Genomic DNA, 16,867 nt, shown 5'->3' with positions numbered 1-16,867 from the left:
GGACCTAAGGTTACAAAAACAAAGCTGGTATTGGCTTGGTTGTCTTGGAGATTACAGTCTACAGAGGTAAAGTAGACATTAAATAATACAGATTACTATTTTATCACAGTTGTAATCAGTAGTACAAAATAAAAAATAGGGAAATATTGACAAAGATTTTTGATCCATCAAAATTACTTTTTCTACTTCTGGGTCCTTCTTTTTCTACTTCTAAGTTTTGGTTTAAAACCAAGTTTCATCAAAAATTCTGACAAGTCAATTTTTTTTTTGATTTTCAAGACAGGGCTTCTCTGTAGCTTTTAGTGCCTGTCCTGGAACTAGCTCTTGTAGACTAGGCTGTCCTCGACCTCACAGAGGTCCACCTGCCTCTGCCTCCCGAGTGCTGGGATTAAAGGCATGCACCACCACCGCCCGGCCTGACAAGTCAATTAAATGATTACTAGATCCAAATGGTTTGATGTCCTTTAAGCCCTCATCTCCAGTGATGTCTGATTATGCTGGCCTTTTGTCAGCAAGACGTCCAGCTCAATTTAGCCAGAATTCTCCTAACTACCGATGTACTTCCTTTTAGTAAGTTTCCCATTCATTCGTTCATTTTTATTTGTTCTGTTCTATGTATTAGTTCTTTTCTGTTGTTGTGACAAGATGCCTTAACCCAGGGAACTTACAGAAGAGCTCATTTGGACTTAGAGCTGCAGAGGGAGAAGAGTCCATGACGGCAGAGAGGAGGTAGCAGGTAGGCATGATGGCTGCAGCAGGGTGCTAGGAGCTCCCATCTTGCAGTACAGCATGAAGCAGAGACAGAACACAGGCAATGACATGAGGTTCTGAAGCTTTAAAACTAGCACTCACAGAAGACCTGCCTCCACCAACGCTGTAACTGCTAGGTCTTCTCCAACAGTGTCACCGACTGGGAACCAAGTGTTCAAGTACATGAGTCTGTGGTGGACACTTTTATTCCAGCCACCACACTGTATTTGGCATTGAGTAGAAGTCCACAGAGGCCTCTTTCCCCCTGTTGAAATAGTCCTGAATCAAATCCCCCCCTCCCAATCTCTTTAACTCCTCTTTGGCTCTGGTTTCTTGTGTGTCTGTGAGGGGGTATTGCAGAAAAACAGACAAGTAATGGGGGATCAGGGGGAAAAGGCTTCCTTGCAGGGAGTAATATTAAATAAAATCTGAAGTTAAAAGGGGGAGAGATTCAGAGAGAAGTGCAGGAACAGCACACTACTGAGCCAATGAGGCTTTGGGTCTCTATTGCGGTGGTGGGCTTTGTGAGCAAGGATGAACGGGAAAGTCTAGTGAGATCGAGGGTCCACAGAAATTGGTTTGTGGGGATTCAGAGGCTGTTGTGAAAAATTTGCAGTCTGCTTTATAGATTATAGATAAGATGAACAAGGGAGGGGCTGGAAAGAGGAAAGGGATGGGGAAAGTGTGTACTTCTCTTCCAATTAATAACATATACTTTTTAAGAAGACAGGATGGAAATTGAATGTGTTGTCATGGGACCAAAAAAGTAGTTTTTAAGAAAACAGGCATGATATTTACAATGGGTATTTTTAAATGGGTAAAGTAGCTAAAAGGATGTTTTTTTTGAGATAGTGGAAATATTTCATAATTGGATTGTGGTGGTGATTGAATAATTATAATTTTATTTTAAAAGAACTAAATTTCACACTTAAAAAGTATGATTTTTTGGTAAGAAGATTATTCTTCAATAAGCTTCAAAAAAGGGAGAACTTCATCATTCAAAAGAGATTTAGCAATTTAAATACAAAGAACAAGGAAAAATGCTTTTTTTCAGTACATGGAGGTCTGTTCCAATGTTCCAGCAGGATTAGGATTCTCTGTGAGGTGGTACCAAGAGGACACTATATAAAGCTGAGAAGGTGAAGTCGAAGTTACGATGAAAATCCCAAGATGCTGGTGATACCTGAACCTTATAACATCTGCTGAGAAAAGCTGCACTCAAAGGCTCAGTGTAGAGCCATTCCAAGACAGCTTTTGTGGGCTGTAGGTAGCAGAGCTGGAGGGATGGGACTACCCAACTCTTTTGTTGCCTTGCTGATTTCATTACCAGCTCCAGATGCATAGTAGGGAGCTGCAGGATGGGGTGTTTTCCCTGATGGGTCTCAATCTTAGTTTGCTTTGATCTTTTCTTGATATGTCCCCATTGCTCCTTTTTGGAATGAGAATTTTTACTCATTGCTATTGAATTTTGGTAGTATTTTATTTTTAACTGTATGGGGAACTCACCTTTATGAGATTGCTGGCGTCTCAGAAGAGATTTTGCACTTACACTTTTGAGAAAGTGTTAGGATTGTAAAGGACTATGAGGGTTTTTTTTTTTTTAAATCAAATGCATTTTTTTACATGCACCTATGAAGATCAAGGGTGTTTAGTTATTGCTTGACCATGCTGTGTTTGGGTGTCAGGTTGACAAGGGTAGAGCCCTGATGGTTACTCTTGATTGTTATCTTGATGGGATTTAAAGTAGTTGCAGAAATAGTCCCCAGGTCACGTCTATTAGGAAGTTCCTAGATTTTGGATTACTTGAGGTGGCAAGAACCGATCTGAATGTGGATAAGACTTTTACACGGGCTGGAGTTCCAGACAGAATGAAAAGGGGGAAAGTGAGCCAAGTGCTACCATTCATCACTGAAGGAAAGTCTGTCCTGGGAAGGAAGGAGTTCTTTCCATATTCTTTGCAGTTAAATTGCTAAACCTCTCCCTGCTGTTGCAGTTTATGCAAATCTACCTCTGCCTACTGAATGCGGACACAGGGTGAGCAATCACCCCACCCTCCTGCCACCATGTCTCCTCCGTCATGATGGACTGGAGCCTCTTAGACCATAAGCAAAATTAAAGAAAAGGGAGAGAGAAAGAGAACAACAAATAGGGAAATTCTGTAGGTTACATTGCTGTGATCCAATTAAATGACCATTCAAAAGTGAGCAAATTTCTGGAAAGTATATTTGCAAATAAACTGCATCAGTAGGAAGAGGTTTAATAATTTAACTTCAGAGAATGTGGAAGACCTCCTTCCTCTCCAGTACAGACTTTCTGTCAGCCTCAAGGAAATGTCTGGCAAAGGTTTAATCTGAGTGGAATCTGACTAAAATGCTCAAACAATTGCTGCTCTTTGAAATGTGAATTTTATCCATCCACTGTTGTTACTGGTATTATTGCCAAACTCTGTCCGATTTGTCTTCTATTATGCAATTGTATCTTTATGAACTGTATTTTCCAGTTGTGAAATGATCTATAAATCTTTTGAAGCCATGTATTGAAATAATCAGAACAAAACATTGAATCTTTGAATTGCTATTTCACAAAGTGTTAACTCAAGAGTCCTAGGAAAATCAAGTGTAGTCAATGCACTGTTCACATCAAAATTAATATTCATTATGTGCTTTGAATACTTAGAATTTGTTTATGATGTCCTTACCATACTGCTATTTACCACACTGGTTAGCAGAGGCAAACACTGTGTTTGATAACACCCCTCCCACTTCCAGGTCAAATTGGTATCTTCCCTCTGAGCTAGGATTTTTTTTCTGATAGTCCTTTAAATTCAACCAATGTGGGTTTATTCCTGTGGTGCTTATTCTTCTGAGTGATTGTACTAGCTATGGATGACAACGGGATCACTGAAACATGTCCCTTTTGCCCTGCTTGGAAAAGTATAAATTCATAGAACCTGGAAAATCTTTAAAATCCTGCATAGCCGCTGATTCCCAAATTCTGCTTTTGGAAATTTATTAACAAGACATGTTCACTCATTGTAGAGTAAAAGATGAAACTTGATGAATGTCACCTTGCTGATAACCAAAAAGATTTTAAGCTATTTAAATATCTATTATTCAGAGTTAAATTATAATATATAATGAATATTATTCAGCCTTTGAACCTGGTGGTATGGAAGAGCATTGAATGGCCAGGCTTGCTTTAATATGCACCATTTTAGTGAAGAAAGACAGTATAAAAATATGTATCTGATCTTACTATTTGAAAAATGTATAGAAAAAGACTTGAAAGAGATGTAAAGGGACTTTAAGAATTATGACTTTTTGCTGATGTATTATATGTGATTTTTAATTTCGTTTTTGTGATTGGCTAGATTTTTTTTTTCATTTTCTACAGGGAATATAATGTGTTATTTTTGTAAGGAGCAAAAACGTTACTGAAAAGAAGGAAAAAATTTTACTGCCATTTTCTTCATATTACATCCATATATCTACAGAAATAGTCAAGATGATTATGAATATTAACCTTCCATTTTGATGACTGTTGGAAGCAAATGATATGGGTAGCTGATGCTTACATTTCCTTTCACTAGAACCTAGAATCTCCGTTGAGAGCAATGGGGGGGGGGGGAATTAGCAGAGAATCACCCGTAGTTACTGGGAAGCCCTCAGTGTTAATATAGTAGCCAACAGTTCTCTAGCTTTGACCTCAGAAATTCCACATTTCAGTAAGTAAAGACCATCAATTATAGATAAACTATACAAGGAATCAGGTTTAAAAAGATCTACAAAAACTATAATAGGTTAAGAGGGCGATAATGAGTAGTGTGGTATGTGCATACCAATGTAATTCTTAGACAGGGAGATGGAGAAGGAAACCCTGGCGGGGCTGATCTATTCAGAGCTTACCAAGCCCAGCTGGACTGGGACTGAAAAAGCATGAGATAAAACCGGTCTCCCTGAACATGGCAGACAATGAGGGCTGCTGAGAAACCAAGGACAATGACACGGGATTTGGACCCTACTACACATACTGGCTTTGGGGTAGGGGGGCTGGCCTGTTTGGATGCTCACCTTCCTAGACCTGGATGGAGGGGGGAGGAACTTGGACTTCCCATAGGTCTGGGAACCCTTACTGCTCTCTGGACAGGAGAGGGAGGGGGAGTAGAGGAGGGAGGGGGTAAATGGGAGGCAGGGAGGAGGCAGAAATTTTTAATAAATAAAAAAAGATGATATTTGAGTAGACACCTAAAGGGAACTGAGAGCTGGATTCATTAAGTCACCTGGCTATGTTTGACATCTAACTAATATAAAGGAATAAAGCCAAAATTATATATGTGTGTGTGTGCTATAAAGGGTTGGATAGTATGACTGTCTGCACACTAGAGAGGCAGTCTACCTAGTACTGCTCAGTCCACAAAGCTGAATACCTGGCAGACTCAATCTAGTGCTTAAGGCTGAAGCTCCTTGGAATGTTGCTGATACTGAGTCCATATTGGAAGACTGACATGCTGGAGTCTGATGCCAACGATGATGGCAGCATTGATAGTAGATTGACTCCTTCACAGAGAAGCAGAGACCTGCAAAGGCATGCAGAAGGCAACTGCTGGAAGGTGCCTTTTACATTGATAGTATGTGTTTACCCTTTAACCCCCTCTGGAAAAGTCCTCACAGATATACCCAAAAGTGTGCCTCCTACATGCCTCAAAATCCCATCGAGTCGGCAAGATTAATCATTCCATTGGGTGTCTAGGATATGGGAACAGTCACTGGAATAGTCAGACTTGAGAAACTGGAGAGTTGGGGGAGTCGGAGGGTGAGGAGGTGACTGTCAGGAGCTAGATCAGGCAGATTCAGAAGTTCCTGGAGGAGAAAATATGATAGGATACAAAATCTAAAAACATCACCCTGACTCTTCTAGGGAGACTGGACTATGAGGTTGCAAGAGTGGATAGAGTACTTTCATAATTACTCAATCATAAGATTATTATAAGTCACCATAGGAATCTAGCAATTCCATCTAGGTAAACACTCAGATTCCGAAAATGTGTTCACCAGCTTTGATAGTTTACTGTCCACTGCAGTCGAAAGCTGGAGGCCATCCATACGAACACTGGCAGAAGAATGGGTAGCATCAACATGCAATAGACTACTGCTCAGCTTTAAAAGGAAAAGATGTTCGGACACACAGTACGGTGTCGATGAACTCCCTGGCACTTTTCTAAGTGAGATAAGCCAGGTACAATAGAAACAATCTTGTATGGTTCCATAGCTGCCTGGGAAAATCAGTTCCATGAAGAGTGAAAGCAGCGAGGTTAGCAGGGGCTGAAGTGGTGACACTGTGAATGTAGCGTTTTCGGCTTCAATGCTTAAAGTGGTAAATTTTATGTAGTGTTTATTTTACCACAATTAAAGATATATGATGCTGGCTTGAACTAAGGAGCAAAAGTGGAGAAGTGGTAAGAAGTTCTGGATTTCATATATATTTTGAAGATGAGATCATAAGATTTCAATTAGCTTTCATGTCTAAGAACAAGGCACAAGTCAATGATAATACCAACCTTATGAGTCTGAGGAACTGAAACTGTAGAGTTGTTCTTTTCTAATATGAAAGGAATTGCGGGTGAAGAAGGTAAAGGGGGGGAAGGTATTATGTTTAATACTGTCATCTTGACAGGATCTAGATTCATCTAGAAGACCTGTGTCTAGGCATTTCTATGAGGGATTATCTAGATTGCATTAACTGAGATGGGATACCTGCGTTCACTCTGGGTGGCACCTTTCCATAGGCAGAGATGCTGGATGAATAAAAAAGAGAAAGCCAGATACATGCTAACCTTGAATGCTCCCTGCTTCCTGAGTAGATTTAATGTACTTAGCTGTCCCAACCATGACTCCCCCTTCCCGAGGGACAATATCCCAGAACTGTGAGCATAAAAATCTTCTTCCTTTAAGTTGCCTTTGTCAGGGTGCTTTAGCAAAGCAGCAGGAAATGCAACTGATACAAAGGGGGAAGGTTTAGTTCCAGATGTGCTAAGGGTCGAGATGCTTATGAGGCTTTAGATGAAAAGTTTTTGCTTTACCAACCACTAGTTCTTCCAGCTAGGCTCCCTCTCAGAAATCCTTCAGCATTTTACCACAAGAGGCTCAGGATAGGATCTACGGTTTGAAATACACCAATTAGATAAATGATGTCACATTCTTTTTTGAACATATTTGATGAAGCAAACAGGGACACAGATAAATAAGAGAATAAAATGGAGCGAGTCAGCTCTCTAGGACAATAGAGAAGGAGCTGGGGTGTTCCTGTGATTATCCTGATCCAGACTTGTGACTGTGTAATCCAGGGCTAATTGCACTTTTGAAATCAGTACATTTTGTTCATTATCTTTTTATCAAGAGGTGGCCCTAATTTGCTTGCTCTTCAGATGAAGTTTAATGGAAGAATCTCAGAGTTGCCCTGTCCTCCTTTACTTGACAAATTAGGGTAATATAGAATAAAATCTAACCTGAGCTCAAAGTTGTTAAATACTTTAATTTTCATCTGTGTTTTGTGTTAGAAAATAATTTTAATATTAAAGGACAGCTGTAGACTGCTAATGACTTGAATACAGTTTGACTGTTTTCATGAAGTGCTCTGTGGGATGTCAGAATATTTAATTCAGGATGTTAAAAACATCCCAAAATGTCACAATAATTATATCACAGCAGGCAATTAAAACACTGGAAAATGCCAACTGACTAAGAGTGTTCCTTGTTATTTAGGAAACTATTAAGAACCTGACATATAAAGTTAAAAAAACTGGGTATAACTTTCTATGTCAACAGAGAATTTTATCATCAGATAGGGAACCTGCGCTTGATACAGTCAGGGCCATGCTTAAAACGCAGCAGCCTCAGAATGAAGGCGCCCACTTGATCTTTCACTCCAGAATATCCATATTCACACATTATAAAAAAAACATTGTTTGGTTTTACACACCATACCATATGTGCTGCGATACCCTTCACACAATGGCTGTGTTAATTATATCTTATGTTGGCAGCCTTAACTGATCTGATTTTAACATCTTAAATTATGGGCAATAGAATTATTTCCTTTTTTTTTCCTTCAAGCTGTATTTTTCTAAATCCTAATGGATTAACAATGTAATGCAGAAGACCAGGGGCAGTGTTTGCATAATCCCTGAGGATTAGAGTGTCATTTTCAATAGGGATGTTAAGAACTGACTAGGATGGGCTGAAAGGGAATATATTCAAGCACAATGCATACAGAAAATCGAGTGTACCCCAAGTCCCAGGTGTGGCAATTCAATCCATATATGTTTATTTTTAATATGGATGAACGATTTGCGCACATAACTGTAGCACCTGCAAGGTTGATTGATGTGGGATTTCCCTCTGTATGCTGTGATTATCATTGATAAATAAAGGAACTGCTTTGGGCCTATAGTAGAGCTATAGATGAACAGAGCTAGGTGGGGAAAACTAAATAGATGCTGGGAGAAAGGAGGCAGAGTCAGAGAGAAGCCATGGAGCCCCACTGGAACCAGATGGAACTTTAACTGGTAAGTCACAGCCATGTGGCGTGCACAGATTAATAAAATTGGGCTAAATTAATATGTAAGAGTTGGCCAATAAGAAGCTAGAGCTAAAGGGCCAAGCAGTAATTTAAATAATATGGTTTCTGTGTGATTATTTTGGTTCTGGGCAGCTGGGACAAGCAAGTGGTCTTCTTCCAACAGTTGGTAGTTGTGACAAAGAACCCAAATTTTAAAATCCATGTATGAGTTTGAAATGGTTCCTTTGAAGGGTTAAAGCTTATCTTTAACAAACATACTTAAGCAGTACTTGTTATGTTATATAATTAGCACCATAGCATTCATAGATAGCAAAAATTATGACAATTGGCATATTGGTTTGATTGGCAGGAAATAGTATGGAAACAATTGTCTGACTTTCAAGACAAGGATGATTAAGTGAGGTTATGTCATAGGGCACCTATCAGAGAGTAATTGCTTAAAACATTTTAGTGCCTTCTTGCCTTGTGAAAACACACACCTCACCACCATAAAGAACTATGGTATAAAGATGGCATTTGAGTAGGATATAAAGGATGATAGATCAGATAGGAGGGGAAGGCAATGTCTTGGGGAAATGTTCAAGCACAGGGTAGGTTTCAGTCTGATCACAATTTTCAGAAATACAAAAATTTCACTACCAAATGAGAAATAAAATTGAATATTTAGCACATTTAAAATATTATTGTTATTATTATTATGTGTGGGTGGGTAAGTATGTGCGCTATATGGTTGTATGTATGCAATGGCACACATTTGGAAGTTAAAGGACAACTTGTGGGGGTTGATTCTTCTACCATGTGGGTTATGGAAATTGAACTCAGAACATTGGGCTTGCCAGCAAGTGCCTTTACCTACTGAGCCCCACACGGAGAGGTAAAGGCCAGCAAATAACCATTTTAAAAATATGAAAAATGTCACAAATATCTTCAAATGAACCATCTGCCATACAGCTAGAATACCTGCTTTGTTATTCTAGCTGTATATTTTTAATTATATTTTTATATGACAATAATTTTGTGACTTTTTCCTATAGCGCATGGAAGAAAAATTAATCAGTCTTTTCTTTGACATGGTAGTCAAGTTTGATTTTTAAAATATGATATTTTGAGATCACTTTCAGCTTCACAGCTCATTATTTATATGCTGTGTACATATTTAATAATGCTGTCAAGTTTGGGGAAACCTCTAAAATTGCTTTCAAATACATGTAAGATTCTGGGCATTTCAAGTTTCTTGTTTGGTGACAAATCTTCACTACTGGTAGAGTTAATTCAGGCAGTAAGCAATTTGCCCCGTTGCATGGGAGTGTTAGCAGTCATCTTTGTTGATGTAAGCATTTCATGTTAAATCAGCAAGAAATTTAAGTGTGTTCCCCAATATGTTACATCATTTACTCTTCTTCATTAATTAGATTAGTGGAGCATCCAGAAGACTGTTCATTACTTCTATTCAAAATGTATTTCTTTCTCTTGGTCATTTTATTTGATACGATGTAGAAGATTGTTGTTATAATTTGCTTATCAACATCAGAACAATTCCTTTTGATTTCATTTTTTATTGCTCACTTTAACTTGAAATAGACCAACTGTTTAAAAATAATTTAAAAGTGGTAAGTAATAATACTCTTCCTATTCACCCACATTAGGAATCTATAGTTCTCAATTCCCATACCTGTTTTATGGAAATGGTTTTCTAAATGACAATAAAAATTGTGTCTTTAAATTTCATCAGCCATGCCATACCCATCAAGAAGAAAGTCCTGCCTTCACTGAGATGGCTTGCAATGAATTTCCCATTCTTAGACACGATTGTGACACTAGACTCAGGTTGGAGCAATAGCTGATATGACTGATATGACATTAACCTAATGTCCCCAACTTCCAAGTCAGTCCAACACCAGCTGGCATGAGAGGAACTTTGAAGTAGAGGAAGTCAGTGTGGAGTAGACAGCTGTTATCTTTCTATTTAAAAATTCCAAGAACATGACCTCATGACAACATCTTACTAGGGTCCATACCAGGCCCTTGGAATGATTCTGAGGAAGTGGAGACCCTGAAGCTTCATCATTAATTTTGTGATGGTCCATTGTGTCTATGATCTATTTTTTGCCAGATGTTCCAGCATAGCATCCGATCACTTTCTTCCTTTGCTTTCTCTGGGTGAGCACTATTTAATTTTTTTTTTAGAAAGTCTTTGACTCTGACATGCTCTGCTTTACCCTGGGGCATTAATCAGTGCTGTCCTTGGTTGGCCTAAATATCCATCTTTCACCTGTCATCTGAGAAGTCACTTAGTTTTCCCTGGTTACCCAAGTCTGATATTAAAGTATCCCTTCACATTGTCAATATTGTTCATTAATATCTTAAATACTCTTAATAAAAAAACTGTGACAAATGGTATGATGTATCAAGAAGAAATCCACAAATTATCCAATGAATTTAGTGTGTATGTATCATCTTGCATGTATTCACTCTTAGAGGCAAGTTTCTGAGATAAAGGACTTTGCCTTTGTTCTTTTATATGGTCCTACCTCTAGGGGCAGTTCCATCACCATAGGCTAGGGCTAGTTTAGAACTGGGGAGTTTGGTGCCCTGAGTCTTGAGTTAAATGGGAGGTAAAGTGACTGGGCTGCCTCTGATGATGGAGTCTGCTTTGTTTCAAAATGAATTATCCACTAAGATGACTCCACATGTCCCATCACATGGGCCAAAGTGAGTGTCTAAGAGCTTAGAAGAACAAAACTAGTACCACAGTAGATTTGTGTCTCATGATCCAACCTACACACACTGCCTTTATTCAGATGTGATAGAGGGTCCATGCGAAGGGTGGAGAGCTGTCAAGGTAATTCTAGATTCTAGCTCTTAGTTTCTGTATCAGAAAACTGCAGAAATAGCCCCTCCTTACAGTATCTTCTGTTTATGTCTGCATACTGAGATCCCTAAACTGGAGGTGCCAATCTGTCTGTGGCATTTGAAACACAAGCAAGGGGAATTATGGGAGAATGAGTATTTCAGTTTTAGAGTCCAGTTATTAGGATACAGCACACACACCAAATCAGAAAGAAGTTACTTCTGCAGTTCTCAAGGTGGGTTGTTGATATTAGAATCCATCCCAGCACACTGTAACTATTTTGCATGGCCTGTGAGTGCTGTTTACCCAGGTTGCAATCCCTGTTCATATATAGTCATGCTACTGGGATTGCTATAACTTCTGCTAAAAGTTAAGTATAGACCTTACCATAAAACATGGATTTAGCCTGCTCAATTCTCCCTTGGAAAGTAACTTTAAACTGATTTAGCTCAGATATCAGAGAGACGAAAGAGTGACCGAATAGTGCAAACTAGACAACAGATAACTAACTGTATTTGATTTCTCCATCCTCAGGATTCCATACCCAGAATACTGAAAACAATGAAAAGGTTAATAGATAGATGATATGGCTAGAAACCTGGCTTCAGCTTATCTTCAGAGTGTTGTTTCGCAGTGAGTTTGTCAGAAGTGTAACTTAATATTTATTGTTGCATTTCATCTCTGCTCATTAAATAAAATGTATTTGGAAATAATTTTTGAACCACTACCAGTGATGGAAAGTGCAGTGTGCTAATGAGTGTAGGTGTGATGATAACTAAGGTGTGGATCTTGTCTTCAAACAGCTTTTTTTTTGGAAGGTGGTTGGTAAAAATCCTCACTTTTTAAACTGTTTTTTGGGTAGGGGAGATGGCTCACTGGATAAAGTGCCTGCTTGACAAGTGTGAGGATGGGGATTTGGATTCCCCAGACCCAACAAAAGAGCTGTAAAAGCTGGGCACACATGGCAGCCAGCCTGAAGACCCAGCGTTCAGGAGATGGAGATGAGGGACGGAGGTATAAAAGCTGGGCGGACATGGTGGCCAGCCTGAAGACCCAACGTGCCGGAGGTAGAGATGAGGGATCCCCAGAGCAGCTGCATAGCTAGGCTGGCTTAATCATCAAACTATGGATTCTGAGATTCTGAGATTCTGTCTCATCATCTAAGAAGTACAGAGATTGAGAAGACACCCAACACTAACCTTTGGTTGTACCAGCACATATACATGTACTCCCATACATGCAAACACATATACACCCTCACTACATATATACATATGAAAAATTTTCTTTTTTGCTTTCATGTTGAATTGTATCCCCTGGACTAATTGCTTGTGGTGCCAGTGTCATCTTCTATAATATAGAGCAACTTCATTTGGTTACATTCAGTTTACTCTTCAACCATTAGTTAGACTGCAACTACTATGTATTGCATTAGCTCTCTTCATTTCCACTCCCTACTGCAGACATCTAGGCAGTATAGGAAAAGATAAAGTGGTGGTCCTCAGAATAATGCCTCTGACTATGACTGCTTATGAGCAATGAAGCAGAAAGAGGCTTTCGGTTCATTCTGGTTTGGGGAAGGAAAAACAACAATAACAGACCCCTCCTCCCTTGCCATGTTCAAGTCTGTTGCCTGAAGACTATTACCTGTCATTTTATTTCCTGAATCCTATAGGCAGTCAAATGAATGCTCTTCATTCAAACAGGATTCAGAATTAAGAGATGTTTCATATGCCACATGCTAAGATTTTTCTTATTTGAAGTACATGTATTCTAGTTTACACCTAGATAAAGTAGTATTTTAATATTGGCATGTGAAAGTTGATTTGTAACTATGAAGACTAGTGAATAATTAGATATTTTCCCTAAGCAGTTTAGAAAAATTTCCGACTTATACCATTGAGCTGTGCATGTGTATGCATCTAAAACTAGGCTTAATTGTCTTGTAATCTTCAAATCTTACTACTGACGTGACTGAGATGAATTGTGGCATGCCAACTTGTCCTTGGCAGTAGTTGGGAAGTAGGAGATATGGGACTAACTGGGTGCTCATCATCTTAACTACTCTCCCCTCTCTTCCAGCATCAACTACATTTGTAGGGCCCGTAGCATCCCCATATTGTGTCTTTGTGACCTAAATGGGACTCTACTTGTTTCTTCAGGCATTATCTTGTCCTGAAAGTCAGAGTCTGCTTTTCATTGATTCCAATTATAAGTTCAGAGCAGGCACATAACCAAAGCAGACTCATGTAAAAGCTTCCCAGCCTTTTGGAAAGAGGTTTAGACAGCACCTCCTCTTTTCTTATGGCACTGTCATTGGGAGGGACTGGATTGGTTACTACTGTGTGGCCTTGACTAAAAGCCAAGAGAGCAGAAGGTAATGATAGATTAGGAGGAAAAGAGCAACTGTGCTGCCAACACCATTTGGTCACCTGCAGTCAGCCACACCCAAAAGTCAGCCTCACCTTTGGACAGCTTTGTCCCCACAGGGAAAAGTTTTATTTGCCTGAGCCTCCTTGGTTTGGGTTTTTAGTCCTAAATCATATAACTGCATAGGTGAGTAAGTTAGTTTCAATTTTCAAGGACACTTTCTCAATCTAGAAAATGAATTCTCTTTTATATCCTGCTATGGCTCTGCAGTGATGGCCCCATCTTGCTTCTTGAAGGACCAACTACATATCACACTGAAGGCAATGAGTATTGCCTTCACTACAAATTACCCTTTGAGTTTTTTTGTTTCTTTTTCTCTCAGTGAATAGTTCACATTCTTAAGACTAAATGAGCCTAGGAAAGATGTGTTGTATCCCAAGATTTTGGCTAAAGACTACTAGCATATCATTTTTTAAGCTATTGATAAAAACATCCAAGAACTCAGTTAAAAGTTGACATTGTAGAAAGCAGAATGATGTCTCTTCTGATTTGACAAGAATTTGCATTAAATCCATGCATTAGTTTGGCATGAAATAATGTGTGTGTTACATTATGACCATAGAAATTTCTCTCTGTAATTTGCTAAGTGGGATCATAAATAGTTAGTCAAGAAAATGTAGTGTTTTAGAACTGCAAGGCTAAGCAAAGGTTATCTATCTATCTATCTATCTATCTATCTATCTATCTATATCTATCTATCATCTATCTATTCATCCATCATTTATCTACCTTTGATATATCTGTTTTTACCATTATACATATATATTTAGTTTCACATTAAAATATTCAACATTTATTTATTTCTCTTTATGTTAATGAATGTTTTGGCTGCATGTATGTATGTGAACTCTGTGCATGCTGAAAACCACATTTTTGCATTTAATAGATATTAAGAAATTGATCGTTATGTAAAAAAATGTGTCTCACTCACAGAATTGAGGAAGACTGGAATGATGGGAGAAATTATTTCTACCACCACTTCTCTCCTTACAGGTGAGAATTAAATCTTTGAACCTGCCAAAGTGCTCACAGACTGAATGATGGGTAGGAAAAAGTGACCAATTACTTTATAGTTGTATTTGCATTGTGCGTGGTGCACAATGAATGTTACATTGTGAGAAGATATTGCATTTGGTAAAATTATATGGACATCCTTTTAAAATCCTCATGACAAATGAAATGTTCAGAGGTTTCTAGGAAGTTATTATGTTCTCTAGAAAGAATAGATATTTTCTTGAATGTAAAACCCCATTTTTTTCTTTTCTCCACACATAACATGGCATGCCTTCTAAGATAGGCTCTGAGAACTTTGCTCCCCTGAGCTCCTCTCCTAGGCTTTAGATTGTTCTGGCCATGATTCCAGAACTGAGTCATGGTTTTGCTGTAAAATCAGTCACATTATTTGCTCAAGTTCAAATCTCTACTGCTGGGGGTCTAGGACATTGAATTTGAGGAATTTTTTGGTACTATAACTGTCCCCAAAACATATTTTCTGGATGAATAAATAACCTTAGTGATCCTCATTTGAGGGCAGCTTGTAATTAAAATTATTATGGCCATCCATATTAAACATGTAGTATAGGTCAGGCAATTGACTTAAGCTGTAATTTATTATAATTTAATCTTTAACCCTGCCAAGTACATCTCCCTTCATATTTTGTAGATGACTCAGTGGAGGCTCAGAAAGGTACAGCAGGCTCCAAGATGTCACTGGTAAAGGGTGGCACAGGGATTAAGCTCCATCTTCATTCCTTCACAACCTCTCTCTAATTTTGCTTGAAGTCATCAATTTTTTTTAAAAATTCTACAGTGCTTCCTTTTAATCATTCTCTGAATATTCTCTTGAGGGCTCTGCTTCCTGCTTGATTCATGCTACCTGCTTCCGTCTGCAAAATCAAATAAGCCAGTTTGTGCAGCTCCTTCCTCAGGAAATCTGGAAAACTGGGCTGTTCTTTCTAGGAACACTAACCATTCATCTCCATTTATTGGCCTGGCTTACAATTAACCCCTTGCAGCTCACATGGCCATGGGCTGATGGTCTTAGCATAAGTCTAAAATAAGGTTTTATTCTTCAAAAGCTGAAGCAGGAAACAAAAGCAAAATTTGGGTAGGGCTGATTAACATAGAGCTTATTTGTATGTTATTTCAGCTTATCTTAATTTCAATTCTTTGTCCTTCCGGGAAAGACCTGCCTTACACCTGTTGCGTGCTGTGGTGCGTGTCGCCCCAATGATTGCTAACTACCACTCTGTGTTTTTGTCCTGTTGTAGATTGTCTGAAGAGAAGCTGAAAACAAAGGAACAATGTTGTTAACACATCAGATACACGTGTGAATCTACACAGCACACACACCCTTCTCTGTCTGCCTTTTCCCCTGATGCCTCTTTAACAAGGTTGTTTGTTATTCTGAGAGTATGTCCTCTTGTCTAATATTTACATTAAAATACCTTTTAAAGGAGTTAAGATGTAAGTAGAAGTTCTATTAGTGTCTGCCCCTGACAGGATAAAGAGGTCTTGGAAAGCTCTGTTTCTCTCCCCTGTTATTACTGAACGAAGTTGATAGGTCCACAGGTTCTAGAGTTCTGAATCTATGTCCCCTACTTCCTTCCTTCTTTGAACCTTGATTTTTTCTGATCAACCCTCATGAAGCAGTTCTGTTTCCAAAGAGAAGAGACTAATGTTTTAAAAATAGTTTTATGTCTCTACCACCTGTCTCAGCTGTTATCGTTACCCTTTCTTGAGATTAGAATATGGTATCTTGTATTATAAGCAACTTACATGTTGTTTAAGTAGTCTCTCTCGAAGCAGTTGTTTAAAACTTTCCAAAATGCTTTCTTTTAATTATGCCTTGTTTACTGTTTTGAGGGCTCTGTCTCCTGCACGGTGGCATCGATATCTGTCTTTCATGTGCTTGCTGTGCTGAGGACTTGAGTTCAACCCCATCACCCATGGAAAAACTGGGCATGGTGGTACACTTCCTATTCCAGTTCTGGAGAGAAAAAAGAAGGGAGGACCTGAGGGGCTTGCTGGTTAGCAATAAACGCAATTGATGAGTTCTAGTTCCCTGTGAGAGATGTTTTCTTACAGACCAAAGCAAAACAACACAACACAACAACAAAAGACCTAACTAAACCCAAACCCAAACCAAATAAACAAATAAAGACTAAGATAGGCGCACACACACACACACACAGACACACACACACACACACACACACACTCTACAACCATAACAACCACTAACCAAAGCAAGAAGCA

At 38.8% G+C, this 16,867-nt stretch overlaps 1 long non-coding RNA gene across 1 annotated transcript in view; it reads left to right on the top strand.

The window, feature by feature from the left end:
• Positions 1-16,634, top strand: part of LOC119817259 — a 68,576-nt gene extending 51,942 nt beyond the window's left edge. Inside the window, exons 3-5 of the long non-coding RNA XR_005285885.1 lie at positions 14,543-14,602; positions 15,273-15,296; positions 15,880-16,634. This is a non-coding gene — a long non-coding RNA (uncharacterized LOC119817259). The remainder of the gene's footprint in view (positions 1-14,542; positions 14,603-15,272; positions 15,297-15,879) is intronic.
• The last annotated feature ends 233 nt before the right edge of the window (positions 16,635-16,867 follow it).

This window comes from Arvicola amphibius, chromosome 1 (genome assembly GCF_903992535.2).
Source record: "Arvicola amphibius chromosome 1, mArvAmp1.2, whole genome shotgun sequence".
NCBI lineage: Eukaryota > Metazoa > Chordata > Mammalia > Rodentia > Cricetidae > Arvicola > Arvicola amphibius.
Note: the sequence above shows the minus strand (reverse complement) of the source record. Positions and strands in the feature narration are given on the sequence as shown.